Here is a 27,166-nt window from a genome sequence, read left to right on the forward strand (position 1 = left end):
GCAGGGATACAGAGTGGAAGAGCTATAGAGGGCAAGATAATTAGTGAAAGAGTAAGCAGATCAATTAGCTAAGGTGGCTGTTCCTCTCCACAGAGCTGTGTGGTAGCAACACAAAATTAATAACTCTGGGTTCTTCTTACTAGTTGATCTCCCCTGTGTTTTGTGTCCCCTCCAGGCTGGAAAGAACCTGAGGGCTTTCTGTCTCCAGTTCTCTCTATTCAGTCCCCTGGGATTGGCAGACAAAGCAACACATCTGAATCAGCTAAGACACTTTTTGTCCAAAGCAGGCAGTGAATTAATACTTTCCCTACATCTCTATTATGTCTTCTTCTAAGATGTTTCTGCAAAAGCTCTTTAAAAGAAAAAAAAAACTTCAACAACTAGCAAGTTTTTGCAAAACTGCATATATAAGAGCCATGGTGGTGCAGTGGTTAGAATGCAGTACTGCAGCTACTTCTGCTGACTGCCGGCTGCCTGCAATTTGGCAGTTCGAATCTCACCAGGCTCAAGGTTGACTCAGCCTTCCATTCTTCTGAGGTCGGTAAACTGAGGACCTAGATTGTTGTAGGAAATATGCTGACTCTGTAAACTGCTTACAGAGGGCTATAAAGCACCGTGAAGCTGTATGTAAGTCTAAATGCTATTGCTATTGCTATTGCTGTATATACACGTGTACAGGTGCAAATCTATGGCATCTAATTTAAGAAAGCAACTGGGCCCTTCAAGCAAGAGGGTACTTATATTTCATTCATCTAAGGATAAATAAATGAAGGGATCTCAGTTTTAGAGGTGGGGGGAGATGAGCTTCATATATAAATCCTTCTATTCCCCAATATTCAGTCAGAACTGAAGAAGCTTCTTGGATGAGAAGCAAATTGTCTTCCTTCAACAAAGGAAGTCCAGTATCCTGTTGAAAAAGCACCAATGAGATAACCATGACCTGAATGGCTGAGAATCTCCATAAACAATCAGCTTCATAGAAATTGTGCAAAAGACCCTGGTAGATAGAGGAATGGGGGCTGACTAGCCAGTAACAGGAAACAAACACCAGATTCCCCCAAAAGATGAAAACCTGCTGAAGTTTATTCCCTGCAGCTCTTTGAACATTCAGAGACAAGAGCTGAAAACCAAAACAGACCTTTGGAGCCCCTGCAGCCAGAACCTCAAAATAACATTCCAAATAAAACAGCTAAGGAGGTCAACAGGTCTGGTAGCCACAGCTATTTGAGGCATCTTCTCCTGTTTTCACACCAACAGCCTCAGTAAGCCTTTCCGTTTAGCTCTGGGCATATGAATAGTCTCTGGCCCATTCTTCCCTTTGAGGAAGGCTTTCTAGCATGAGGAATCACATCTCTTTCCTGCCTGGGCAATGAGCTAAATCCCAACCAGGCAGTCCAGAAGGGTTGGGGAGCTTGCTTATACTTGCCTGATAAGGGTCACCCAGCAAGTGAATTCCCTACAAACTTCTCTTAGCCATCTCCCTCTGGCCACCTTTTCTTCAGAGCAGCCTTTATGTTTCGCAGGTACAGAATCAACAGATATTGTACCCTACTGCTGTGGCTTATTCACAAGGAGACTGGTGTTTTCTACTCACCACAGTAATATTTGTTGTCAATGGCTCCGAATCAATTACAATCTCTAGTAAGGTACATGGGCAGAATCTTCTGAGTTTGATCTAGAAATCTCAGGTTGCCACTTGATCTTTTCCTTTGATGTGAAAGACTGTTTGACTTGGATTCAAGTCAAATAACCTAATTTGATATACCATCAAACAATTCCTACTTTCTTAGAAACGTAGAGTTTCTTTTGTTTAGCCAGTGCAGGGATGCCCTATTTCAACTATTTTACATCACCTCCCAAGATAAATATTCTGAGAAATATTCAGTGATAAAGCATTGCATTAGATCTGAGTCCATCTATGTCAGAAACTATATGGTAGTTGTAAGTTAATTGTCTCTTAATTATTGGGGGGGGAAAATGTTTTCCAAGTCTAGTTAAAAAGATTCTAGATTACTTTATAAAATTTTAAATCAATATTTAAAACATGGCACTACAGAAAAATTAGAACAGAAGTTAACAGTTCCAAACATAATAATCAATAAGACAGCACTGAGCAAACATTAACATCCTAGGCAAACAAACTTCTTGTTAGTGCCCAAAATTAATCAGGTTTGTTCCAGATGAGTCATTTGGGGGAAAGATTCAAAAACATGAGGTAAAAATAAGGCTTCTATATCTGGGCTGCAAAATATAACTGTTAGATAATGGCAAAGAGAAATAGAAAATTTGAACATCCGGGGATCATCCAGATTTGTGCAGCCTAAGTGCAATAATGAAAATATTTTTAGGAAATTTACAAAGAAAACTAGCCATTCCTTTTCTTTAGGATTGCAAATGGCTCCCCAGAGGAAGCCAGACTGGTGTTGATTACTGTGGCTTAATACTTGTGTGACATTGTTTACAAGATCTGGGATGAATATATCTACTTTTGACATTTTTTCCTTGATTTGGAGATACTGTATAGCAATAGCACTTAGACTTATATACCAGTTCACAGTGCTTTGCATCCCTCTCTAAGTGGTTTATAGAGTCAGAATATTGCCCCCAACAATCTGGGTCCTCCTCATTTAGCAACCTCAGAAGCAGTGGTGGGTTGCTCCCAGTTCAGTCCAGTTCTTGCGAACTGATAGTAAAAGCAACTGGAGACTCCGCCCACCTGCCCGGACGTCATAAGGTACAATCTGAGCATGCGCAGAAGCTTCTGCGCATGTGCCAAAGCATGCGTGCGCGCTTCCGTTGTGAACCGGTAGTAAAGGTAAGTAGAACCCACCCCTGCTCAGAAGGCTGAATCAACCTTGAGCCAATGAGAATCGAATAGCTGGCGGTTGGCAGAATTAGCCTGCAATACTGCATTCTAAACACTTTCCACTATGACCTCATATATAATGTCTAGAAAATTGGGACATGGATGTGTGTGTATTACATTAGTTCTGAGCAAGCTAACAAAGAGTAGTGTGTTTGTACATTATGCTAAATCATGCTATGTGCAAATTAGGCTACAATATTTAGTTAACAAATTATATTAATAAAAATATGCCTTAATACAAATTAATTGGGCCATTAGAATTTATTAAGCATAATAAATAATTATTATAAAAATAAATAATAAATTAAATAATCAAATGATTATTCTAAAGCCATGGTTAAAAAGCTTTGCAACTGTATCGGTGGTGGGTTGCTACTGGTTCACCCCGGATTGAGCGAACCGGTAGCAGTGGAGGCTCCACCCACCCGCCCGGATGCTTCTGTGCATGCGCAGAAGCATCGCGCATGTGCATGAGCGCACACACATGCATGAGCGAACTGGTAGCAAACTAAATTGAAACCCACTACTGAATTGTACATATCAAAAACAGGCCAAAATCAACAACATCTCAGTCTGTAGATCATTAGTAGCTTGATAACAAGCATATAAATTTAACAAATAAATGAATAAGCAGACTTGTTTTGTAACTATTACAATTGAGCTATTTTTTCCCCTATTTTTAAAAGTTGTGTCTGGAAATAGACCCATTGAAAAAGATGAGATCCTGATTAATCTGGACCACCCACTGCAGAAAAATATCAAGTTGCTTCCGATCAGCTTCTCACGTATTTTCAGAATATAAATTAGCCTTTTCTGATATTCAAGGTTCAGTGAAGTCAGCATAACTTAGTTACTCAAAAATAGAAACTACAGTAGCATAGGTACTAATTTACTAATTTTACCTGCTGGTTTTATTAATTATGCTGAGCGGTGACCTTAACTTTGCTTGTTAATTAAAGGCACTGTTAAGAAAAAATGAAGCATGTTGTAACTTACTTTCCACTTCTTCAAGCAATAAAAAGTTCAAGGGTGACTTTTGGACATCTGGGCTAGGGCAGATAATTAAGGAAGGACAGCAATCTTAAAACACACAAATGTCCAAATAAGTGGAACAACTGCATATACGATACTAAGCAGTGGTGGTATTCAGCTGGTTCTATCCAGTTTGGGTGAATTGGTAGCAGTGGCTGTGGGAGACTTATCCCACTTGCCCGGATGACATCACGTGCACCTTTTTGGCGCTCTGCGCATGTGCAGAAGGCCCTGTGCATGTGCTCACGCTTACATTTGCGAACCAGTAATGAAGGTAAGTGAATGCCATCTCTGATACTAAGTCACTATTTGACTTCTGATTTCAAGGGAGAAGCACCCTGAAAGCAAGAGACCCAGTGGTGAAATCCAATTTTTTTTACTATCAGTTCTGTGGGCGTGGCTTAGGGGGCGTGGTGTGGCTTGGTGGGCATGACAGGGAAAGGATACTGCAAAATCTCCATTCCCTCCTCATTCTGGGGTCAGCCAGAGGTGGTATTTGCTGGTTCTCTGAACTACTCAAAATTTCCGTTACCGGTTCTCTGAACTGCTCAACATTTCCACTATCGGTTCTCCAGAACCTGTCAGAACCTGCTGGATTTCATCTCTGAAGAGACCTCTATCTTTGAATTCCCAGTTTTTTGTGTTTGTGTGCCTCTCCATCACCCTATCTCTTTTACTATAATTTTTAATTAAAGATTTTAATTATTGTATTAAAAGCAAATACAAACAAAACTCAGAAAGAAAAAGAGAGATAGAAAGAATAAAAAGTGCAAGGAAAAAAAGAAAAGATAAAGAAAAATATTGAAGAAAGTAACTTCCAATCTTCACACAATAAATACAAATTAATTTAGTAAATCTTCATCCCTATAAGTCTACAAACAGGTTATCTCTTCTTTCCATAACACAGTCCTTATCTATATGCAAATCCATAAATCATCAAGTTTTCAATTCTGATGTCAGCAAAATGTTTGTAAAGGATTGCCACAGATTTATAAAAAATGTGTTATTTTATCCTTGATCAAACAAACCATCTTTATATTCTCACCTTTTACTTAATAACAATCTTGATGTTTAATTCATTCAGTTGTTGTTATAGGAATCTATCTGCCTTCAGTTTTTCTTTTACCCATCCCAAAGATTTCTTTGAAACTTTATCAAATCTCTTTTGTAAATACCATAAGAAGTCATATTCATGTCATTTATTTTCTTAATTTGTCATTTGTATTTCCACTTTAGATTTCAAAGGCTTAGCCTCCTTTTTTTTGCGTCTCTAGCAAAAAGTCCTTATCCGGTCATTCTCTTGGCTTGTCATTTGTATTTCTACCTTAGCTACCTTCTCTACTTTGCAATCCATACTTCTTTTATTATCCAGTATTTCTGATTCTACTATTTCTACATCAAGAAGAATTTGTTTTTCATTTATCATTCCTCTGTTAACAACTCTAAGACACAATCTATGCATAGAAACAGGCATTAATGTTGATATTGTGGCTAGTAATTTCTGGTCTCAGTCTTCAAAAATTTCCTGAAGTGTTTCAAATGTCAAAACATTTTGTATCATTTTGTAAATCCTAACACCGACTGAGAACAAAGGGTAAATCCGTACTTTTTTTCTTCTTTTCCTGGAACCTTTAGTATCCCTCCTACTATCCAGTTTCTGAAATCATAAGATCTCATATCTTTCTTATGACTTAAAATATACAAAACAATTTAGTTCCCATGAAAGGTTGTTGATTTATAATTAGTTCCAAAACCTTATAATAAAAATCTTAAAATTTCAAATTTATTTTTACTCTTAATTTGTTTATAACTTTCTTGGATTAAAGTCTTATTTATGATAGCTATTTGGCATTTATTTCCAATTCTTTAAATTGCTAAATTTAAATTTTTTTGTTTTGTTTTGTTCAAGAATGAAGTTAGGGTGGCTGTTCAAACTTACAATTCTGAAGATCTGCAATAACCTTAAGACAGTTAAGTAGATAATTTCTGAAAGTGATTAGAAAATGAGGCTATTGAACTCACAGTCCTTTAAGTGGTTCTACCATGGTTGTGGGAATGAGGCTGATTCCTTCGTCTCTCAGCACTCAAACCAGTGGTGGGTTGTCCCCGCTTCAGACTGATTCTGTAGAACCGGTAGTAAAACCGGCAGGAGGCTCCACCCACCAACCCTGACGTCATCAAAATGCTTCTGCATGTGCGCAGAAGCTTCTGTGCATGCGCAGAAGAGTGTGTGCGTGGCCCCATTGCAAACCGGTAGTAAAGGTAAGTAGAACCCACCCCTGACTCAAACCCATGGAAGACCAGTGTCTTGCAGTCTCCTTGCAACAGTAGCTGCAAAGAGCACATGTAGGTGACTTCTTGGCTTCCTGAGGGGTTCCATAGAACCAGTCTGAAGCCATGGTCATTGTCTTTACTGTTTTAGAGACATGTTAGTTCACTATGCCACTCCCAGAACTTCTCAGATTCAAAATATGTGTGTCTCCCCATTTCAGGCTGCTTTTATAAACATATGTACACTCTCTACAAACTCTGGCTTTCCATTCCAAGCATTCCAAAGAAATTTTGGTTTTAAAAATGTATTTTAACAATCCATTCGAGTTTGTTCATTTCATCCCAGAGACTGTGATTGGGCTTTGCTTTCTGGTCAACCTTGCTCAAAACCTCATGAAATTTATTTATTGATTGATTTGATTGGAGTTGTATTCTACAAATACTTTTCTCCTTTGTTCCTGAGTTTTTGTTAATCAACAATGATATCAATATTCAAATCTATGCCATCATAACCCAGGCTGTTGAGTGAATAGTTGCTGAACTCCTGCTGAAGAACATAATTCCGCCAGTTATTTTGAATAACCTGGGCTGCCTTTTGATATTTCTTGAACTGAGTTTTTATAAGCCACATCCTTAACTTTGACTGCAAGAGGACGGTCGACTTCTCAGGCCAAACATACATCATCAAGGCCCTAATCCTCCTCTCCTCTTTGAGCTGAAAGACACGTTGGCGCCACCACCTCTGGATTGATATTGCACACACAGCGGCAAAAAAGAGAGACCGCCGGACCAGCATACCCCGCCACCATCTTTGGAGGAAAAGAGCAGTCTGAGAAGAGGAAACAATTAACAGAGTGTCAGTAGAATGTAGCCAAAAGCAGAAGAAGAAGGAGAGGAAGGGAGGGAGGGAGGGAGGGAGGGAAGGAAAGAGAGAGAGAAAGAGAGAGAAGCACTAAATAGTCAAGTGTTCCATTTGATTGTTTCTATCAACTGCACAAGAGTAAAGAGACAAAAGATTGGAACTACAAATTTAAAATATGGTTGTTCTGAGGGGACAAACATCTCAAAAACTGGGCACTATCTTGCCAGTTGTATCTACACACCCCTGGACAACTCTTCATCTGAATTGTTGATTTCATGGGATGATGGCCATTTTAACATTTTAATTTAATTGGGGAATTCACAGGGACTATCAATCCATGTTCCGGCGTCTCTTTACCCAAGAGAGAAAAACGAGGCTTCTGATTGTTTGTTATTCTTCCTGGATTCATTCTGGAAAAAGCTTTTCTACAAAATCTCCCTGGTGCCATTCTAAAGATGTTCTCTTTTTTCCCTACCATGATAGAGGGAGAAGGGATAATAACATTGAAGGTGTAATGCATGCACACAAAAAATGATTTTTTGGGTGTAATGTGCACACATCTTCATGATCATCATATTGACTTTTTAAACATATCCTGGGCATAGGTAGGAAACCCTATACTATTTCAGACAAATGGTTGTCCAATGTTTTTTTAAAAACTTCCAGTGTTGGAGAATTCACAACTTCTGGAGGCAAGTTGTTTCACTGATTAATTGTTCTGCCAGGAAATTTCTCCTTAGTTCTAGGTTGCTTCTCTTCTTGATTAGTTTCCATCCATTGCTTCTTGTCCTGCCCTCAGGTGCTTTGGAGAATAGCTTGACTCCCTCTTCTTTGGAGATATTGGAACACTGCTATCATGTCACCCCCTAGTCCTTCTTTTCATTAAACTAGAAATAGCCTTGGTAGTACAGTGGTCTAAAGCACCCTGTTATTAAGACCAGCTGCCTGCAATTACTGCAGGTTCGAATCTTGCCAGGCTCAAGGTTGACTCAGCCTTCCATCCTTTCTAAGGTAGGTAAATTGAGGACCCAGTTGTGGGGGCAATAAGCTGACTTTGTATAAATATACAAAAGGATGAAGGCTATTGCTGAGCACATTGTAAGCCACCCTGAGTCTCTGGAGAAGGGCGGCATATAAATTAAATTTTAAAAAAAGAACACCCAATTGCTGCAACCTTTCTTCATATGTTTTAGCCTCCAGTCTCCTAATAATCTTTGTTGCTCTTCTCTGCACTCTTTCTAGAGTCTCAAAATATTTTTTATATCATGGTGACTCTTGATTACATGATAGTTTAAAACAACTACAAGTTTAAGACAACTAATATTCCTTCCTCCTATTTTCCCCACAGCAACAACTCTGTGAGATGGGTTGGGCTGAGAGAGATTGGCTAAAAGTCATCCAGCCAGCTTTCATGGCCTGAGGCAGCACTAGAACGCCAACGAAAAATTGCCTGTTGGGGAGATCAAGGTTTAATAAATAAATATATATTTATTTTTTAAAAAAACCTCATAGTCTCTTGGTTTCTAGCCTGATGCCTTAACCACTAGACCAAACTGGTGGATTGAGAATTAATTGATCCCTATGTCAGGCTATGGTGCAGATTCTGTTTTCACTCATTAAGTGTGGCAACATTAAGTCAATCACACTTTTTAAATGCTTTGCTTCTCCCTGGTTTTGATTCATTTCAGTGTTTATTGTTGCATAGCTTTTTAATTTGACAAGCAGCTACATTGGGAAAACTCGTTGCAGGTCTAGAAATTATACTTCATATCTGGAAAAGGTCCAGAAATCAGAAATCAGAATGCATTTATTTGTTTTGGGACAGTCCTCCAAAAGAATGTTTGCTTTCAGGCCCCCTCTATCACATCACTGAAAAGATAGGAACTTCAATAAGATATTCTATTATTATGGTTGATCCCACAGTCAGCCAGATGTTCAGGATGGATTTGGCATTTTTATCCACCTAACAAGTCCTGTCCAAGGATCTAAGATAGGCTGGTATTATTTGATGGTGTTCATTACGTGAAGTTCCAGCTATGAGTGCTTTAGCTGCTATGGACCTTCATATGCATCAAGTTCTTCCCAAGAACCCTAAGTTGTTGTAATATATCAGTATAAGTGTGGATCCAAACAATGTGGCCTTTAGAAATTGACCAGTGGGAATTTTGTCAATGTACAGATTTTCTAAATGCATTCCAAGATTTCTGGAATGGCACCCATTATGCCGACATGCGCCACGGTGGCGCAGTGGTTAGAGTGCAGGACTGCAGGCTACTTCTGCTGACTGTCGGCTCCCTGCAATTTGACAGTTCAAATCTCACTGGCTCAGGGTTAACTCAGCTTTCCATCCTTCTGAGGTGGATAAAAGGAGGACCCAGATTGTTGGAGGCAATATGCTGACTCTGTAAACCGCTTAGAGAGTGCTGTAAAAAGCACTATGAAGCGGTATATAAATCTTAAGTGCTATTGCTATTGCTATAATCACTGAGACCTCCTTGGCTGGTTTATGCTATAATCTGTCGATTTCAATCTTAATAATTAGATCTTAATAATTTCTGATCTTTTCCAATTTTTATTATTATTGGTGTTATAAAGCTAATTAATATTATTATTTTATTATTATATAGTATATTAATACATTACATATTTTAATATTATTATTATATGTTCATTATAATTATTATTATTATATTATATGTTATTATATAATAATATGTTATTATTATATAATAACAATAATCGGTTTGGAAGACATCCTGGCTATCAGCAATATATGGTGATAACCAGCAACTTGAAAGCATATGACCTGCATATGAAGAACCATGCAGCCGACCAGTGACTTAAAAATATGCATGGAAGATAAAACTACTAGGTAGTCTTCATTTAGCAACTACAAAGGAGACCAGCAGCTCTATCATTAAGCGAAGTAGTTGCTAAGTGGAAAACCAGATGACTGTGCTTTTCTTTTCCCAACTCTCCTGTCCTTTGGAAAACTCACTATTGCATGGCAAAATTGGAAGAACAGAACTAACCTTTGTATTTACATTCATTTGAGAAGAAAGGGTTACAAGCAGGCAGACAATGGACGCCACATTGAAAGGAATGCGATGACACTAGCAGTCTTGAGCACATTACGCAAATAGCTGTTGTATTCCCCTTTGTGTGCCTGATTAGTCTTTTGCATTCCCTTTCTCTTCAATTTCTCTGCTCTGCAAAACTGCGGGTAGGTGGGTGGGTGAAACAACAGGTCAGGCACAGGACAATGTATACTGACTATAATGGTGATCGTGTGACTGAGGAATACTGCAAGGGTCATAAATGTGGGCATTGGTCATAAAGTTATCTTTTTCAGTGCCATTGTTGTAACTTCAAACAGTCACTGAATGATTAAGTCAGTAAACAAGATCTACCTGTATAAAAAGCTTCTAGTCACAATGGCAAGACACTACCTTCTGAGTCAGAACAATACCTCTTTTATACCAATCTCATTAGAAGAGTGCTCGAGCCCTTAAATCTTGTAGGCACACCTGCAGAAATTTGGTGTTGACAACAGAAAGAAGAGAATGCTAACTTCCTTGGGCCTTTGGTGTAATGTGTCAAACTGGTTCAATTCTTTTTCCAGTGCTAAATCAATTCTGCCTTTCACTCTCTGCCAATATTAATGACACTTAAAATATGTCTCTTGCCTTGTGTCAGGAGCAGGCCCTCGGCAGTGTATCAAGGTTTGCTTCTACTCTTTCTTTTCAGATGGTTCAAGTAAAATTGAGTTTAGATATTGCTAGCCTAAGATTATCCTCTACGGAGACATAACATTTGAAATTAATAAATTGAAGGGCTCTTTGGGGTTCTTAGACCACAAGTTCCAAGATTTATTAAGATCATTTCTCCAGTGCATGGGGCACAGATTCTCACATATAATTCAGAACCTGATTGGTGGGTTGTGATCAGTGGTGGGATTCAAGTAATTTAACAACCAATTCTCTGCCCTAATGATTTCTTCCAACAACCAGTTTAACAAACTGCTCAGAAAGTTAACAACCGGTTCTCCTGAACTGGCTGAATCCCACCACTGGTTGTGATCAGATCAGATCGCTTGTGACCTTGATTAAATGTACCCTTTTATAAGACTGAAAAGGGTGCACTCAAAGTATTATTTAGTTTCCATATGAATATTTGTTTATGTACATGACATAAATGTACATCTGGTGTGACACAGATGCTATAGTTTTTTTCTTAATGGATAGTCAAATAGTTTATATCCTCAAAATCGGCAACATCAAATCCCTGACCAGTACCTCCAATCTCTTTTGTGGAGAAACCTGTTTAGTCTGCACTGCTGCTGGTCGTGGTGGAGGTGGGGGTTCCTCTTTTTTGGCCCAGGGGAATTTACTCTGCAGAGAGAAGAGACAGTGAGATATCAGTTAAATCTACAAAAAGTTTAGAGCTGTCCGAAGGAGAATACTGAGAAACACTGAGTCCCATGCTACCAAATACTCAGGTAACACTGAGTCCCATGCTACCGTGCTTATCAATAGGTGTCACTGTGTATTTTTTTGGATACTTCAAAAGGTTGATGAACAAAAGGGTGGCAATGAAGCAACTGGTGAGTCCATCCTTTCCTAGCCCATAATTCCCATAATTTCTAATGCTGCTTGGAAATCTCAAGAATTGTGTATCAGCACATCTGGGGACATCTAGTTAAGACGTATCGGACGGGGATAGATAGGATCCCTTCTAGATTCAGGTGTGTCCATTTCAGATCTATGTGGCTGTGTCTGCTAAACAGTGAGTGAAACACACATTTTGCAACTGCTGACTACTGGCAATCAAAACTATGTCTGGGCCCAGACCAGGGGTGGGTTCTACTTATCTTTACTACTGGTTCACAATGGGAGCCATCTCTGGTGCTGGGAACCACCTTGGGCTCCTGGGAGTCTGCCAAAATTAATGGAGCCAGCAACACTTTTGAAGCTGGCAGTGACAAGAAGGTGCTGTGGACTATTTAGAGCTTGCTGTGGCAAGACAGACATACTTGGATGTTTAACATGATTGGCCTGAGGTGGCTGATGGTTGTTGTACAGTAGCCTGGCAACACCGGAGTGGTGCTGTATTTTTTCTAGGACCTCTTTTGCTAACTTGGAGGCCATTGGTGGTCCTGACTCTGGGACTACCAATGTTGCTGGAAGCCACTCCTTGGGCTCCAGCCCCTCTTTTTTGGGCTCTAGAGTTTCTGACTGGGACTCTGCTCTGAGTTCTAGGGGATGGTGTCACCTCAGCCCTCCTAATCATTCAGAGTTCTGAAGTTCCCCACTTATGGGTTGTGTGTGTGGCTTGTGGGCAGGGGTGGGTTCTAAATTTTTTTACTACCGGTTCTGTGGCGTGGCTTATTTTGTGGGTGTGACTTGGAGGTCATGTGATTAGGTGGGCGTGGCTAGCTGGTCAGAGTAATTTCTGGAAGGTCCTCGCACTTACGACCAGTCCTCGCACTTACGACCCGACTCATTTGTTTGCTTTTAACACTGATCAGCTGTAGGACGACCCTTTGAAGCCCCGCGGCAAGAGTTTAAACAGTTTTTTTCCCTCTAGTCATCAGCTGGGACTCAGGAGGCAGCAATAGATTGGGGGTGGGACCAAATAAAAGGTAAGAATAACGTGGGTGGGTGGGTGGGACGGCGGGGGGGGGGAGAACCGGTTCGGTGACGTCATATCGTCACCGCTACCGGCTCGGCCGAATCGACCGAACCGGGAGGAACCCACCACTGCTTGTGGGGCTTTGGGTGCATTATTTTCTCTGCAGGGCTTGTTCCCTTTGAGGCCATCAAGTGCTTGTGCGATTGTAGCCAGAAGACACACAGGGCATTGGTTTGTGAATGTATAATATGGGTGGGAGAGATTGGTGAATGTGTCTTTGATCTAGGAGGAAGGAATGAGGAGGGAGTTGTTTGGAGAAGACAAGAAGGAACATCAGGATGATGATGGGCAGAGAAGTGTGACAAGAACCCAGGGTGCACCATGTTAAATAATATTGGATCTAGTGCTTGACAGTTTGGCCCTCAATTTCCTCTCTCAATGCATGACTATCAGATCCTCAGTGGGCCTGAACTCCAGCTATACTTTTGAAGTTGGTTTGTCTGGCCTCATTCATGACCTTATCATGGATAAGGGCACCAACCCCACATATCTGAGACCTGGCTGGGCCCAGAGATTTCAGGTTTTACATCTACCGAGTCTAACTGGGAGGATTGGATGGGGTAGCTGTTGTCATCCATGAGACTTTGAAGGCCCTTAAAGGCTTTGCTGTCCCGGTAATCCCGATAAATTGGATATGAGGCACAGATAAAAGTTGACTTCAAGGGAACAGTTGGGATTGCTGCAGGTATACTGCCATCCCTGCTGCTGCTCATTATCATCCCCATCGGAACTCTGGATTTCATTGCTGGGCTGGCAATAGAGTCCCTGAGGCTGTTAATGGTTGGGAAATTCAATTTGCTGCTTGATGGCTTTGAGTCCAAGGCAGCTCAGGAATTTATGGCTTCCATGGTAACCATGGACCTGTCCCAAATAAATTATGGACTGATATATATTAGTGGCTGCACATTAGATCTGGACAGATCACATTGTCTCAAAGTAGTGATATGATCAGATAGTGGAAGATATAACATCAGTTAATGCAGTTAATGTTAACTGACAAATCATATTTAATGTGTATTTCTCAACATAACAACAGCCACATGGAGGGAAGTAAGCAGTGGGGTACCCTAAGGTACCCATTACACTCCAATATCTTCATAAACAATCTAGACGAGGGAATAGAAGGGGAAGTCATCAAATTTGCAGATGACAATAAACTGGCAGGAATAACAAACACTCCAGAAGACAAGCTCATGATCCAAAAAGATTGATTGGGCCAGTGGTGGGTTTCAAATTTTTTTACTACCGGTTCTGTGGGCATGACTTGGTGGGCATGGCAGAGGAAGGATACTGTCAAATCTCCATTCCCTCCCCAATCCAGGGGAAGGTTACTGCAAAGGTTACTGCAAGAGCCTTGGTACTACAGTGGTTTAAAGCACCCTGTTATTAACACAGCTGCCTGCAATTTACTGCTGGTTCGAATCTCTCCAAGGCTCAAGGTTGACTCAGCCTTCCATCCTTTCTAAAGGTAGGTTAAATGAGGACCCAGTTTGTGGGGGCAATAAGCTGACTTTGTATAAATATACAAAAGTATGAAGGCTATTGCTTAACGCACTGTAAGCCGCCCTGAGTCTCCGGAGAAGGGCGGCATATAAATCAAATTAAAAAAAAAAAAAATACCCATTTCCTCCAGATCAGCTGGGACTCGGGAGGCAGAGAATAGATGGGGGCGGGGCCAGTCAGAATTTTTACTATCGGTTCTTTGAACTACTCAAAATTTCCGCTACTGGTTCTCCAGAACTGGTCAGAACCTGCTGAAACCCACCTCTGGACTGGGCCCAAAAACTTCTGCATGTCCTCCTCTTAATAGGCAATGTGATCATCAAAGCCCACATCAGGAAAAAGGGAGGTAGCAAATCAAGGCAGCTAAGGAGGCAAAAAAAATTCTGTTGGCTGGGTTGAGGAAAATGCGTCATCTCTCATGGGAAAACAGGAATCCACAAAGACCTGAATCCTAGTGAATTATCAGCCCCAAGTTGTTTAAGCAAGTTCAGGATGGCAATGATAGATCACCAAACTCACAAACTAATTTGACTGTTCTTTTTTTTTTTTAGCATCACCCAGCATGATTGATTGAGAAAGGATAATCTAACTGACAAGACTCCCAATGGGGTTAAAATTGTCCCACTTATGCATCAGTACTAATTGGTGGATTTGTGCAATAGTTGCCCCCACTTTTGACCCAGTTAGGTATCTAGATGAATCTAGCCAAAGTTTAGTTGCCTAAGAAGGATATATGGTGTGATAAAAGTTGAGATGGATAAGGTGTTTTGGTCAACTCCAGAAGGATCTCTCAAAGCAGAAATACAGATTCAAATAAAAATCTGCTAGCAAGCCATTCCATCATAGATAAGATTCCCACTGCATTAAACTAGAATGCTATTTGGTTTTAACTTAATGATGGAAGCTATTTTTACACATATATTAAACCAATATAATTTGTAAACCAGGTTTTGAATTAACATATTGCAAGTATCCATTCAATTATAATTAGATCAACAATAAATCAAAAGATGGACAATGTTTGAAGTATAAGGGGACACAACTAAATCTCCTAATCTTTATGGAGTTCAAAGAGATGAACACTGGTGAGGTTTCAATGTCACTGGAAGAAGCAGAGCTAATTTGGGAGCTCAGTGAGAACAATATTTGAGGGACTGTCACAGAGAAGAGGGAGGCAACCTTTTCTCCAAACTACCTGAGGGCAGGACAAGAAATAATGGATGGAGACTTATCAAGGAAAGATCTAAAGAGAAACTAAAGAGAAATTTCCTGACAGTGAGAACAATTAATCCCTGGAACCGCTTGCCTCCAGAAGTTGTGTAGGTGCTCCCTCACTGGAGGTTTCTAAGAAGAGATTGGGCAGCCATTTGTCAGGATGATATAGGATCTCCTACTTGAGCCATGGGTTGAAGTAGAAGACCTCCAAGGTCCCTTCCAACTCTATTATTCCATATTTCACTTACTTTTATTTTTTCCCACAAAGTCTCTTCCTTTACCATTCCTTTACTTGCCATTTTTTCAGAAAAAGTCAGATTTTGTTTAGAATTTAGTTCCAACTGTTGAAGTTCTCTTAAAATAGCAGCACCAAGTTGTCTTGTAATCTATGATGTCATAATGCACACAATGAACTCATCACTCCAACTGTCACTGTTAGTTAAGAATGAATCTGGGCAAAGTAGAATTGTTTCTAAAGTGAGTTCTTTATATAGGGCACTAAGATCACGCTGGAGCATGCATGGGCCATGGAAATACACTTTTTTCTTGGAGTGGGGAATAGGATCCAGACTTAATTCCCTATCATTGTTTCCATATGTCTTAGAAGACTTAAGAAACCGATGCTGAAATGAAGAAAAAATTCAATTGTTTTTTTGTAGATATAGATAGTATAGTTTTAAAATCAAAATCTGGATTATGGGAGTATGGTGGGACAAAAACAGTCTGGATTAAGGAGGTGAAGCCTAGAATAATTTGGTGGATTGAGTGAGAGAATCTCCTCTAAGCCTAGATATAGCAATCATTATATTAAAGGACATATGAGAACCAGGGGTGGGTTCCAGTTACCCTTACTACCGGTTTGCAATGGGAGCGTGCACTTGTGCACTTCTGCACATGTGCAGATCGTCCATGGGTGGAGCCTTCCACCGGCATTACTACCGGTTCGCAAGAACCGGACCGAACCGGGAGCAACCCACCACTGATGAAAACCAAAAAAGTGTGTAGGTGCGGCTGGATTAGGAGTGGGGAAGCCCAGGTTTCAGTCCTTCCTTAGGCTAAGAAGGCAGCTGGGTGACCTTGGGCCAATCACTTCCTCTCAGCATCAAGCCAACTGAAAAACAAAACTTTTGGTCACATCAAGCATTGATGAACTTTGCTGCAATACAAAAGAAATGGAGGAACAAGAAAGATGAAGTTGAGGAAGGAAACAGCAATAAACACAACTGTAAAAATATATAGCAATTCAATCTAAGGATTAAGGGGATGGACTGGAAAAATTCAAGGTCAAATTTTCATTTGACCATGTTGTTCACTGCATTATAAACTTTTAGCCTAGCCCAATGCATGGTTTGTTATTAGGAGATAAAATGAGAGGAGATTCTTAGGTACTTGATAGCAATTAAAAATAATTCTATTGAGCATTTGGGAAGCAATCTTCCTGGCATTCATCAATAAAGTAACTAGTATACTAAAATAAAACCCATGATTTTGGTTCTGGCCACAGAGATAAAACTGAATTTTTCAGGAACCTGAAATTGAGCGGTTTGAAGTTCTTTTACTGTAGAACAATCAAATTGACCAATCAATCAAATTTCCCAGTTTCTGCTCCTGAGTTCATTATTTTTCCATTAAGCTCAGGGATGGGCTGCTGGTGTTCGTAGAACCTTTAGCTAAGATTCTGTGCAGTTCGGAGAACCTGCAAATCCCACTCCTGGCTGGCCTCATCCACCTCCCCTCCCCTCCCAGGAGTCCCCACGTGGCCAGTTTTCGATGCAGGTAGGTGCAGGGCGTGCATGGAGGCTTGCACAGGGTGAAAAATGGGCCTACTTGAGGGCCTCCATAGCCTGGGAAGGCCATTTTCACCCTCCTGGAGGCTCAAGGAAAGCCTCTGGAACCCAGGGAGGGCAAAAACACCCCACCCCCCGCCTTGGTGCAGGAGGCCGACTAGGCCACACCCACCATGGCCATGCCCACCCAGCAACCGGGCAGAGAACCCCTTGCTAAAATTTTTGAAGCCCACCTCTGATTAAACTTTGTATCCACCGACTTCTAATTCAAGATAATATTCTTTGTACTTGATAGGCTCTGTGGGGGCACCTACCCTCTGGAATCAGCTGCCCCCTGAGATAAGGAGGATCCAAGACCTCGGTGCCTTCCGCCGTGCCCTTAAAACTTTCTTTTTTCAGCAAGCCGGGCTGGCTTAACATATTTTTTTAAATATTTTTTAATTCTTAATTGGTTTGTTATCTTAAATTGGGGCCAAATTAATATATATCCTTTTAATTGTTTTTAATGTTTGTATTGTATGTTTTTATCTGGCTGTACACCGCCCTGAGTCCCTCGGGAGAAGGTGCGGTATATAAATTCGAGATAAAATAAATAAATAATAATAAAAAAAAGCTACAGTATATTAGTGCTTAAAAACTAAAATGCCTTTGCTTCATTTTGAAATGAATCGCTGTAGTTCTCTGTTAGCCAGAAGAATTATTACAGTAGATCAGCCTGAGTGTCAAACTCGCTTCGTCACGGCGGTGTAACGTGATGTATCAAGACTTTCCCCCCTTTTGCTAAACCAGGCGAGGGCGGAGCCAGAACATGCCACATCTGACCCATGGGCAATGAGTTTGACACCCCTGCAGTAGAGCAAATAATGCAATCAACTATCTCCCCAAGTATTACCTGATCTGTGTTTTTCTACGACTGGAAGCTACAAATGTCTAGCAAATAAAATAGGATTATTACATGCAACTAACTGGAGCTAGTACAGCACCCGTTTTAGAGTTTCATTTCTACTTCAATGAAAACTGTCCATTTACTTTCCCCCAAATGTTAACGATACAATTTTGACCTCCAAATGTTTGCATTAACAAAAGCAAAAAGCTGCATTTTTTTGGAGAAGCAGTGAGTGTTGTGGGGTTAGTTGCACATGGAGACTGAACAAAATTTTCACTTTGCAGGCTTCACCAAGGACATGGTAAGTCAAAATTATGGTAAAAATCAGGTATTGTAAAAATCAAGGATGAAGGAATCATAGCAGTTTGTTTCTACATATTTGGTTAAATGTGAGTGTTGCAATATTTTCAGGATCAGACTCAATAAGATTAGTAAGAGTTAAAGGTTTAAATATATTTTCTTTTATTTACAATAGGCATTCTATATTCACTGAATATTCACAGATAGAAGCGAGGAAAAGGGTGCATGTAGCTCCTTATATATACAATGGGTGGAGCTATATGTGGGAGTGGTGAATTATGAATACATTAAGAAGTGGAGAATAAGTTAACCCCTGATACCCCGTTCATATACTATTTACACATTAGAGAATAAGGCATTTACATCTGACAAATCCCCCTCTAAATGCCGATTCGTTATGCAACACCAATTACATTCAGATTCAGGACAATACAAAACATACAACTTAGAAGTTAAATATTTATGTTGCTTAGAAGGTAAAGGCTTTGTCAATATGTCAGCTAATTGTTCTGAAGTATCACAATGCACTGCTTTAATAAATCCATCTTGAGATAATTGTCTCACATGTTTAAATTTTATATCTATGTGTCTGGACCTTTGTCCAATAGCATCAGATCTAGATATTTCAATGGCTGCTTTATTGTCTTCATGCATAACAAAAGGCAAAGCAGGTTTTTTCCAAACATCTGAAATTAAATCATTAAACCATACAAGGTTATTTGCAGCTTTGGATAAACAAACATATTCCGCTTCTGTCGTTGAAGTGGCCACTAGTTCCTGTTTACCAGTGTACCAGTAAACTGGACAGTCATTTAAGAGGAATATATAACCAGATGTACTTTTTCTACATGAGGTGTCTCCAGCCCAATCTGCATCTGCATAACATGTAAGCTTTGGTTCTTTATTGTCATTAGGTTCTAACATTAAACAAAAGTCTAGTGTACTTTTCAGATATCTTAAAATTCTTTTAACAGCTTCCCAGTGATACATTGTTGGTCTGCTGACATGTCTGGATAATAAATTGAGTGGTAAGGCGATATCTGGTCTTGTCCAATTAGATATATAAAGAAGTGAACCTATGATTGATCTATAAAATGTGTTATCCTTGAATTCGGGGGAAGATTCATCAGTATTTCTTAGAAAATCAGTTTGCATAGGAGTATCACAAGGTTTGGCATTATTTAAATTGCATTTATTTAAAAGTTCTATGATCTTATCTCTCTGAGTAAGTTTGAATCCCCTTCTAGTCTTATTAATTTGAACACCAAGATATTTGTTTACTTTGCCTAGGGATTTTAACGAGAAATGTTCATTTAGCTTAGTTACAAAAGTTTCTCTTCTCTCTTTATGTTTTCCTATGTATAAAATGTCATCCACATAAATCAATATAAATTCAATGTAATCATCACCCTTTTTGACAAAGAAACAGTTATCAGCAGTGGTAGCGTTGAAGTCCATGGTTTTAAGTACTTTTACTAAACAATCATACCATCGTTTACCAGATTGTTTTAACCCGTATAAACTCTTGTTTAACAACCAAATCTCATTTTTGTTTGTGTATTGACTGTGAGGTGCTCTTACGTATATTTCCTTATCTAGTTTTGCGTGTAGATACGCAGTCTGTATGTCATATTGAAATACATCAAGATTGAGTGCTGATGCTACCACTAGAGCTGTTTTGACACTCTCTGTTCTTACTGTGGGGGAATACGTGTCAGTATAGTCCTCCGGATATTTCTGTGCATAACCTTGTGCAACTAGTCTGGCTTTGTATAGAGTATTGCCTCCCTCTAAGTTCTTAATTTTATATATCCACCTGGTACCAATAATTGTTTTATCTTTAGGTGCAATTGCAGGTGTAAATACATTTAATCCTTGTAAACTTTCCATCTCCTTTTTCATCGCTAATTCCCATTTTTCTTTTTCTTCACGAGGGAGTTTTAACACTTCCTCATATGTATTAGGTGTTGTTGGCTCACCATCCATGTGCATTATATAATCCTTGTATTTATTTGGCATTTGATTTCTGGTGTTTCTAATAGTTTTTTCAGGTTTACTATCGTTATCATGCAAATATCTTGCTTCCTTTTTTGTTAGTGTGCCTGTCTTTATTTTGTGTTGGCTATTTGTCCAAGTTTTGGTTTTGTTTTTATATTTGTTGATATTTTGCTTTTCTATGGTCCCTTTCTCATGAGATTTTGTATCTTTGTATTTATTTGGAAATATTTCATTAAGATGTAATTTAGACCAGTTGGCCTGTTCATGGAACACAGCTGAATCTGAGTCTTCTGGACACATTTTCTCCCTTTCTTCTTAATTGCTTAGGTATGTGTACGTCTGCAGTGACTCTGAATATGTGCATGTGTGCTAATTTTGGTTTCCTATTATACATCACTTCATATGGTGTCTTATTTACAATGCTGGACCAGGTTCTATTTTGTGTGTAATTTGAATAATGTAAGGCTTCTGACCAGAATTGTTTGCTTAAGCCAGCATCTTCCAATGTGCATCTAATCATGGTTTGTAATGTTGAATTCTTCCTCTCTGCAATCCCGTTCTGGAACGCAGAAAATGGACTAGATGTGTAATGTAACATTCCTTTGTCTTTTAACCATTGGGAGAATTCTTTAGACATGAATTCACATCCCCTATCTGTCATGATTTGTTTTATTTTGATATTGTGTTGTGTTTCTATGCGTTTGTAAAATTCTTTAAATTTTTGAAAGGTTTCATCTTTGTGTTTTAATGTATAAACAAATCCATAGCGGCTATAATCGTCTACTATTGTCAAGAAGTAACGTTTTCTATAAGTGATTGATGGAGTTAATGGACCAACTAAGTCCATGTGTACTAAATCAAAAATTTTGTTAGTTGATCTAGTAGATTTTCTTGGCCTGGGACTAGTTTTTAGTTTTGTAGATTTACATACTGAGCATTCCAAATAGTTTTCACAATTTTTTATTTTAACACCTTCTGCGTGTTCAGTCATTTTTTGTACTACAGGAAAACTGGCATGTCCTAACTTCCTATGTAAGATGTGAGCACATTCATCATGAATTGGCTTACCTATTTTTGGTTTTTTTTCATTGTGTGCATCTATGTGATCATGAGATATTTTACATTCATCATTATCACTGTTGCTAATATTTTCATCATCTACTTCAATACAATCTCCCATATTTGAATCAATGTTATGCAGCCATTTTTCCTTTGTTATCAGATAAGGTAGGCCTCCTTTAATCATCACAGTGCCTATATTTATTTTATTCTTCTCTAAAGTCGCTTTTCCTTTTGAAAAAACAATGTTAATGTCAGAATCTCTACTTAGTTTTATGGCACTTAGTATCTTATGAGGTATTTCAGGTATTAACAATACCCCCTCTATTTTTCCTAGACCAGGCAGGGTTACATTCCCTCTACCTAATACTTGAACCTTTTCTTGGTTAGCTACCTTTATTACAAATTTATCTTCTGTAAATGAAGACAATATATTTTTGTTGTTAGTGGTGTGATTAGTTGCTCCAGAATCAATAAGCCAATTATTGTTCTCATTTTGCTGTATGTTAGTGTTGTCTTGTTTATTTAACCCATTCAGTGAGCCAGATTTTCTATCCTTTGAATTATCTCTGCCCCCTCTATTCTCTTTGTAATTTGGTGGGCTTCTATATCTATGTCTATCTATGGAAGACTGTCTATAATTGTATTTGTCTCTATATTCTGACCTATGTCTTTCCTTTGAAATTTTGGGGCAATCTCTTCTATTGTGTTCCCTGGATCCACAATTGTGACATTTAAATGTTTCATTATATTTTTCTTGGAAAGCTACTTTCCTATATGGTTTGTGTTCTGTGTGATTGTTAGAACGATTTCTTCTTGAATTGTCTTCTGCTATCAATTTATTGGATAGACTTTCTATGGATAAGTATCCTAGATTGATTGTGTCTAAATGTGACATAAAATTGTCCCATGATGGATCAAGTGAGTTGATAATAACACTTTTCATTGTTTGGTCTGAAATCACCTCCCCCCTCAAATGCAGCTCAGCTCTTATTTTGTTTAAAGATATTAAATGCTCACTTATGGAAACCCCTGGTTTTATCCTAGATGAAAAGAAGTCTTTAGACATCCTTGTGGTGGTAGCTACACTATCACTGTGAAACAAATTAAACATGCATTGAATAATTTCTGAAACAGTCAGATTTGGCTTAATGCTGTGATACATTGCAGGAGACACACTAGATATTATTAAGAAAAATGCTCTATGGTGTAAACAATCTATTTTTAGAGTCCAAGGTCTTTTTGGGGGACTAGTGATAAAAAATAGTAAGCTTTCCTTCATAAAGACAACCTGGAGCTGTTGATACCATTCTTGCAAGTTAATGCCATCAACCCTTAGCTTCGGGAAGTCACTGGGTAAATTTCCGACATTATTGGGTCCATTACTTACAACCTGAGGTAGTCCGTGGTCTCGTAAATGCAGAAAATTGCAAAACGGCGTGGGGATGCTCGCAACGAGTCTGCGCGGTCTTCCCGTCAGTTCATGTCTTCCCGGGCCGTCTGCGTAGTCTTGCGCATGCGCGTTGTCCATTTCTTCTTTGGAGTCGTCGTGGAAGGTTCTCCCCATTGCGGCTCGCTCGTTCTGCTCCTCCTCGGACGAATCGGTCTCTGGTTCGATTTTGGGAGTCCTGACGACGGCGGCTGTTCTTCCTCTTCTTTTGAGGGCGTTGGTGCTTGCTTCGGTCTGTGGCGTAGGGCGGTATCGGCAAGGCTCTCTGGGTTCGGGCGTCAGCGCTCTCGCAGTCAGGATGGGAGCGGGCAGGTCTTGAGGCATTGGCTTGCTCGCTCGCTTCTTCGTTAGCTTTTTAGTAATTTTTAGTTTTGGCCCAAATGCGGCAAAAAGCGTTTTCATTGCTGATTTTATTTGGTAGTTTGTTGAATCACCTTCACTTTCTGATTCTGATTCTTCTGAGGTGTTTGAATCTTCTTTTTCATTTTCGTTGTCTGGTAATGTTTTTCGCGCCAGAAATTTTGAATTGAGCTTTTTGATTGGCTCTGCTTCGCTCATCTTGGAGGCCTGTTGAAACCAAGATGGCTGCCATTCAAAATTTCGCGCGGGATCACTGTTTTTCTTCTTCGCAATGATTTTCTCTGCAGTCATATCACTCACTATTTTTGGGTCTTTAGACTTTTCATTAGTGATGTTTTTCTCTCTCGCTGCTCCGCTGTTCTTCAGCATATCTTGGAGGTTCGCGATGAGGCTTTCATCATTCTTCTGGCTCTTTAATAATTTTAATATCTCTGACCTGAGTTCGTTATTCTCTATCTCGATTTCCTCCTGGTCATCATTTTCATCTATTATTTCTTCGTCTTCAGTGGTGTATTCTTCGGATTCTCTCGAAATTGCGTTTGTGGATTCGTTGATTATTTCTTGTTCTGTTTCCATTTCTTTGCTGTAGGCCCTGGTGTTGGGCCTATCTTTCTTAGACATTTTTAAGTTTTTATTGAGTCAATTAACCATCCTCTGCTACCAGCTTGTTGCAATATTTTCAGGATCAGACTCAATAAGATTAGTAAGAGTTAAAGGTTTAAATATATTTTCTTTTATTTACAATAGGCATTCTATATTCACTGAATATTCACAGATAGAAGCGAGGAAAAGGGTGCATGTAGCTCCTTATATATACAATGGGTGGAGCTATATGTGGGAGTGGTGAATTATGAATACATTAAGAAGTGGAGAATAAGTTAACCCCTGATACCCCGTTCATATACTATTTACACATTAGAGAATAAGGCATTTACATCTGACAGTGAGTGTCAGATGTAAATGCCTTATTCTCCAATGTGTAAATAATGTATATATGGAACATCAGAGGTTAACTTATTCTTTGGACTTTAATGTATTCATAACTTACCACTCCCATTCCTAGCTCCACCCCTTGTATATATAAGGAGCCACCCTCACCATTCTCGTCGCTTCTACCTTGAATATTCAGTGAATATAGAATGCCTATCATAATTAAAAAGAAATATATTTAAAGCTCTAACTCCTATTATCTTTATTGAGTCTGATCCTGAAAATATTGCAACAAGCTGGTAGCAGAGGATGGTTAATTGACTCAATAAGTAATTAAAAATGTCCAAGAAAGATAGGCCCAACACCAGGGCCTACAGCAAAGAAATAGAAACTGATCAAGAGATGATCAACGAATCCACCAATGCGATTTCGAGAGAATCCGAAGAATACACCACTGAAGAAGAAGAACTAATGAGTGAAAATAATGACCAGAAAGAAATCGAAATAGAAAATAACGAACTCAGGTCAGAGATATTAAAGATACTAAAAAGCCAAAAGAATGATGAAAGTCTCATCGCGGACCTCCAGGAGATGCTGAAGAACAGCGGAGCAGCGAGAGAGAAAAACGTCATTAAAGAAAAACCCAAAGATCAAAAAATCGTAAGTGAGATGACTACTGAGAAAATAGTTGTTAAAAAGAAAAGATGTGATCCCGCGCGAAATTTTGAATGGCAGCCATCTTGGTTTCAACGAACTTCAAAAGAGAATGGAGCAGAGCCAATCAAAACGCTCAGTTCAAAATTTCTGGCGCGAAAAACACTATCAGACGAAGAAAGTGAGAAAGAAGTCTCAAACTCTTCAGATGATCCAAAATCAGAAAGTGAAGACGATTTAACAAAATCTCAAGTAAAATCAGCAATGAAAACGCTTTTTGCTGCTTTTGGGCCAAGACTGAAAATTACCAAGACATCTACGAAGAAGCAAGAAATCAAACCGGCGACTCAAGACCTGCACGCTCCCATCCTGACTTCGAAAGCGACGACGCCCGAGCCCAGAGAGCCATGCCGATTTCGCCCTACACCACAGACAAAATCGAATACCAACGCACACAAAAAGAAGAAAAGAACCGTCACCACCACCAGAACCCCAAAAACCGAGCCAGAGACCGACTCATCTGAGGAGGAGCGGATCGAGAGAGCTGAAAGGGAGAGAACCTTCCACGACGCCACCAAAGAAGAAATGAGCAACGCGCATGTGCGAAACTACGTAGACGACCCAGAAGGAATTGAACTGGCCAGAGAACCGCGCAGACTCATTGCAAGCATCCCAATGCCGTTCTGTAATTTCCTGCACTTGAGAGATCACGGACTGCCCCAGGTTGTAAGTAATGGACAGAATGATGTAGGTAACTTACCCAGTGACTTCCCAAAACTTAGAATTGATGGCATTAATTTACAAGAGTGGTATCAACAGCTTCAGGTTATTTTCATGAAAGAAAATTTACTATTCTTTATAACTAGCCCTCCAAGAAGACCTTGGACTTTAAAAATAGATTGTTTACATCATAGAGCATTTTTCATAATAATATCTAGCGTGTCTCCTGCAATGTATCATAGCATCAAACCAAACCTAACTGTATCAGAAATAATTCAATGCATGTTTAATCTATTTCACAGCGATAGCGTAGCTACAACCACAAGAATGTCTAAGGATTTCTTTTCCTCTAGAGTAAAACCAGGGGTTTCTATAAGTGAGCATTTGATAAATCTAAACAAAATAAGAGCTGAGCTACAATTGAGGGGGGAAGTGATTTCAGATCAAACAATGAAAAGTGTTATTATCAATTCACTTGATCCATCATGGGATAGCTTTATGTCACACTTAGATACCACTAATTTGGGATATTTATCCATAGAAAGTCTATCTAACAAATTGATAGCAGAAGACAATTCAAGAAAAAATCGATCCAGTAACCAAACAGACCACAAACCTTTTAGGAAAGTAGTCTTTCAAGATAAACATAATGAGGCCTTTAGATGCTACAATTGTGGATCCAGGGAACATAGTAGAAGAGACTGCCCCAAAGTCTCAAGAGAGAGACATAGACCAGAATATAGGAGCAAATATAATTACAGACAATCTTCCACAGATAGACACAAATATAGAAGCCCACCAAATTACAAAGAAGGTAGAGGGGGTAGAGAAAATTCAAAAGAGAGGAAATCTGGGTCACTGAATGGGCTAAATAAACAAGACAGCACCAGAACACAGCAGGATGAGAATAACAATTGGCTTATTGATTCTGGTGCAACAAATCACACCACCAACAACAAAAGTATATTATCTTCATTTATAGAAGATAAGTTTGTGATAAAGGTAGCTAATCAAGAAAAGGTTCAAGTACTAGGCAAAGGAAATGTGACCTTGCCTGGTCTAGGGAAAATAGAGGGGGTATTATTAATCCCAGAAATACCTCACAACATACTAAGTGCCATAAAATTAAGCAGAGAATCTGATATCAATATAGTTTTCTCAAAGGGGAAAGCAACTATAGAAAAGAACAAAACAAATGTAGGTACTGTAATGATAAAAGGAGGTCTACCCTATCTGATAACTAAAGAAAGATGTTTACATAACATTGATTCAAATATGGAAGATTGTATTGAAGCAGATGATGAAAATGTCAGTAACAGTGACAATGATGAGTGTAGAATAACTCATGATCACAAAAATACATACAAGGAAAAGAAACCAAAAATAGGTAAACCAATTCATGATGAGTGTGCTCACATCTTACACAGGAAATTAGGACATGCAAGCTTTCCTGTAGTACAAAAAATGACTGAATACGCAGAAGGTGTCAAAATAAAAAATTGTGAAAATTATTTGGAATGCTCAGTATGTAAGTCCACCAAACTAAAAACCAGTCCCAGACCAAAAAAATCTAACAGATCAA

General features: G+C 39.2%; 1 protein-coding gene and 1 non-coding gene across 3 annotated transcripts in view; one reads left to right on the plus strand and one right to left on the minus strand.

Moving 5' to 3' along the window:
• Window positions 1-27,166, plus strand: part of GRM2 (glutamate metabotropic receptor 2) — a 123,391-nt gene that overhangs the window by 64,084 nt on the left and 32,141 nt on the right. The gene's annotated exons all lie outside the window — the stretch shown is intronic.
• LOC117678625 (uncharacterized) lies at window positions 11,336-15,892 on the minus strand. The gene is made up of 3 exons (XR_015732635.1): window positions 15,689-15,892; window positions 14,488-14,588; window positions 11,336-11,422 (listed from the first exon to the last, which is right to left on the minus strand). It is a non-coding gene; the product is annotated as an uncharacterized LOC117678625 (transcript).

The sequence above is a fragment of the Pantherophis guttatus genome, chromosome 2, assembly GCF_059756535.1.
Source record: "Pantherophis guttatus breed Tessera chromosome 2, ASM5975653v1, whole genome shotgun sequence".
Taxonomy (NCBI): Eukaryota; Metazoa; Chordata; class Lepidosauria; order Squamata; family Colubridae; genus Pantherophis; species Pantherophis guttatus.